The sequence below is a fragment of the Grammomys surdaster genome, unplaced genomic scaffold (genome assembly GCF_004785775.1).
Source record: "Grammomys surdaster isolate TR1022 unplaced genomic scaffold, NIH_TR_1.0 312129, whole genome shotgun sequence".
NCBI lineage: Eukaryota > Metazoa > Chordata > Mammalia > Rodentia > Muridae > Grammomys > Grammomys surdaster.
This window is the reverse complement of record NW_021626232.1, coordinates 1-4,242: the sequence shown is the minus strand read 5'-3', so window position 1 is coordinate 4,242 and position 4,242 is coordinate 1. Positions and strand designations below refer to the sequence as shown.

The following is a 4,242-nucleotide window of genomic DNA, read 5'->3' as shown; positions in this document are numbered from 1 at the left end:
GGTTTTGAGGCTCCTATTCTCAAGCTCTCCCAAATGAGGAAGAGAGTCTGCTGCTAGCTGCCTGCAGAAGACAGACTCTCCTGGCTGCCTTTGGATCATGATGTAGAACTCTCAGATCCTTCTCCAGCACCATGTCTACCTGCAGACTGCTATGCTGCCTGCCATGATGGTAAATGGACTGAACCTCTGAACCTGTAAGGCAGCTTCATTAAATGTTTTCCTTTAACGGAGTTGCCTTGGTCATGGTGTCTCTTCACAGCAATAAAACCCTAGGTAAGACATTGTGTATTATGACATCACACTGATTGAAGACTAAATGTGTGCATGAAAAATCAATTTATTTTACCAACAGAAGAATCAGTACCATGGTAGGAGGATGGGAAACAGATCCATGAAGCAGAGATTCTGGCTTCATAGGAAAGATGAAAAGAAAACAGCAAGAAAACGATGAGCTATGTTCCTTGTCACGATTCTGATTTCATGGAAAAGGTGATGTGGGAAATATTGTTGATCTCGCTGTCATCTGTGAAGCTTCAAAAGTAAAAAGCAAGACAAACAAACAAAACAGGAAGACTTGCATGAGCTGATGGTTCTGACATGAACTTTTCTGAGATTGTAAATGAAAAACAAAAATTAATCGATGACGAATATGGTGGAAGGTTTGATTTTAAAAATGACACTTGTCACAGGGTTAGGCCTATGTTTGTTCTTGCTTGACTTCCATAACTCTATACCAGCCTTTAGATTGACAGTTTTCTGTCTAAATATTATCTACCATAAAACTTATGTTCAAGGTTGTGCCTGAGGAGACTTCTACAAAGTTTATCTACATTTACAGTATTTCCAAATGCAAGATACATTCTTGACTATCACAAGTATCACTTATTTTTAATAGTCAAGAGTTTCATGAAATTCTTATCCTTCACCTTTAAGGTAAAAGAAATCTACACTTTGCAGTAGGAGAGTTGCTTTTCCCCAAGTTATAAAGACTAACAGCAACATAAATCAGAGCTTTGCCACCTTTGATTACATATTTAATTAGAATTATAAATAGAATTCCTCTGTTCAATGCATAACTAACAGACTAAAGAATGAATTTCTAGCAGATTAAAATATTAACAGGCTTGGCTGCCCTGTTTGTACTCACCCATATGGTGTTTTTATTGGCTACAAGTGTCTGTGACAGAGAACAAAGGAAAGAAATAACCACAAACAAAAAGCGTCGTTAGAGCTCCTTAATAACTCCAGTGACTTTAAATAATCTTAAAACTCTGATTTAGAAGTCTGAAATGATGATTATCCTGAATATTTTCAGGTGCTTTCGTTTGCTGCGTGATGCACAATGATATTACCTGTGGGCACCAAATGCTGGATATTCTCCTTTGGAATACTGTATTCCTTGGCCAGCTCCCTAAGCTCCTGCTTCTGTGCTTCGCTCAGGGTCTCTCCTTTCCCTACATGCATGGAACAGAAAGGTAGAAAAAGTGTAGCTTATGATACTGGATGGCTCAGAACAGATGCGGTTACAATGGGTTGTGTGATATTGACCCAAGGAAACAGCCTACTTTCTGGACCCTCCCTCATCCCCACCAGCCTCATTCTGGTCAACCTAAGATCTCTAAAGTAAACAGAACACATTTAATGGAGCTGGAATGTCGGCAACTATGACAGTCTACACACTAATGAATACTATCGTTAATTGTGTTGCTGTTGTTGCTATTGCTGTAATTACCATTATTATCGTTGTTGTTGTTGCTATCATCGCTACTACTACTCCTACTATTGTTATTATAGTTTTTCATGCTTTCCACCTCACCATAATATTTATTTCCAAAAAGGCCTGTACAGTATCCTGATGGTTAAAATATGTGAGCTAAATGTTTGTCTATGCTTTCCATCTTACTTCTGTGTAGATTCTGGAATCCATGCCTTGGAATATTGATAATTATTGAAATAAGCAATGTAATCAGACTGGACAGGTTCATGAACCTGAATTCAACAAACACCCCAACACCATCACACATTACCACTTACCCACCCCCACTACAATCTCCCATCCCCCAGGCCCAAGCCTCCTACTTTACTACTACTCCCTCCCTTCCCCTCACGACTTTGTCAAACAAAGCAAGATGATTGGGGTTTCTTTGTTTTTTTTGACTTTTGTTTTCGTTTTTTGTTTTTTGTCAACTTGACACAAGGCAAGGTCATCTGGAAAGAGGTAACCTCAATTAAGAAAATGCTACCCTCAGATTACTCTGTGGGAAAACTTGTAGGGCATTTCCTCGATTGACAGTTGATATGGAAGGGTCCAGCCCACTGTAGGAAACTCAGCAGTACATTTTACTTAGTTACTGATTGATGGTAGAGTCCCCAGCCCATAGTGGGTGCTGCCACCTCAGGCCAGATGATCCTGGGTGCTATGAGAAAGCAGGCTGAGCAAAACTTGGGGAGCAAACCAGTAAGTAGCACTCCTTCATGGCCTATGCATAAGCTCTGGCTACCTGGCTCCTGCTGAGTTTGAGTGACTTGGTACAGAGACAGGTGGAATAGAATAGAAGACCTGAAAATAAAGCCACACACACCTATTGACACTTGATCTTTGATAAATAAGCTAAAATCATCCACTGGACAAAAGAAAGTATCTTCAACAAATGATGCTGGTCTAACTGGCAGGGTGCATGTAGAAGAATGCTAATTGATGCTTATTTCTCACCCTGTATAAAATGCAACTCCAGGTGGATCAAGATCTTCCACATAAAACAGATACACTGAACCCAATAAAAGACAGAGTGGCAAATAGCCTTGAACCCATTGGCACAGGAGAAAATTTCCTGAACTGAACTCCAATGGCTCAGGCTCTAATATCCACAGTTGACAAATGGGAAATTTTGAAACTGAAAAGCTTCTGTAAGGAAATTGACACTGTCAGTTAGACATAACGGCAACCTACAGATTGGGAAAAGATCTCTGCTAACCCTACATCCGGTTATAGGGTTATTATGCAAAATATACAAAGAACTCAAGAAGTTATACTCCAGAAAACCAAACAACATAATCGAAAAATGGGGTACAAACTAAACAGAGAATTCTGAACTAAGGAATCTGGAATGGCTGAGAAGCACTGACTTCTTCTTGGAAATGAATTGTGTTGTAGGAGCTTAAGGCAAATCCACTGGTTCTTCCCCAAACTGCTTTTGGTCAAGGTGCTTATCATATAAATAGAAACCGTATGATAGGGACCACTCTCACCAGCAACTAAAATCACATTTGTTTCCTTTCCAGTCTCATCCACGTTAACGTTGTGAAAGAAAATGGCATCATTTGACTTCTCAACAACTCGGAAGTAATTTCTACCAGAGTCTGAAATTAAAACAGAATCAGCTTTAAATCAGTAGAATTGTTGGAGTTTTTATTATTATTTTACATATGACATAACAAATCTATCATATTTTTGTTTCTCCTTTCAATTATTTGACAAATGTCCTTTACAATAGTATAAAACTGTAAATGATAGCCAGTGAGTGGGAGAGATACTCTTGCTTCAATAAAAAAAAAATCTATTCTCAACTTAAAATAGGAAAGTCTATAATTACCTTATGCCTCCACAGCCTCTTTAAAAAGTAAAAATCATCAGGCTAATATTAAGGTACCACACTGTATCAGGGAGGTGGTGACTCACACCTCAAATCCCCAAAATCAGGATGATCCTTTGAGGCTAGCCTAGTCTAAGAACTAGTTCTAGGACAGCCAAGACTACAAAGAGAAACTCTGCTCAAAAAAATTAAAATAAGAAACAACAAGAAATGTGTGTGTTTGTGTGGGCGTGTGTTTGTTTGTGTGTCTGAGTGCATGCGTGTTTGCATGTGTGTGTGTGTGTAGCAGATATATAGTTTTCCATAAAATAAATCCTTTAAGAAATCAGTCATGCAGCTTTATGGGATTGCCTTCTCAACATCATTTGCACTTATCTTAAATAATAGGGACTGAAATGTCTCTAATAATACTCTCATATGAATGTGTGTAATGCACCTTAACTTTACTTGATCTCATAAGTGTCTCGAAGTTTAGCTAGGGTTGTGGAAGTTGCATCAGAAATTATCAGATAAAATTTTTCTAGGATCCTGGCCCCTAGGTCTGTCTCTCTGTCTCTCTGTCTCTCTGTCTCTCTGTGTCTCTCTCTGTCTCTGTCTCTCTGTCTCTCTCTCTGTCTTTCTCTCTGTCTCTCTGTATCTGTCTCTCTGT

The 4,242-nt window shown here is 38.9% G+C and overlaps 1 long non-coding RNA gene across 1 annotated transcript; it reads right to left on the bottom strand.

The window, feature by feature from the left end:
* Positions 1 to 320: 320 nt before the first annotated feature.
* LOC114616246 lies at positions 321 to 3,360 on the bottom strand. Its single transcript, XR_003710607.1, has 4 exons — positions 3,250 to 3,360; positions 1,353 to 1,454; positions 1,148 to 1,177; positions 321 to 531 (listed from the first exon to the last, which is right to left on the bottom strand). It is a non-coding gene; the product is annotated as an uncharacterized LOC114616246 (long non-coding RNA).
* Between the last annotated feature and the right edge of the window lie 882 nt (positions 3,361 to 4,242).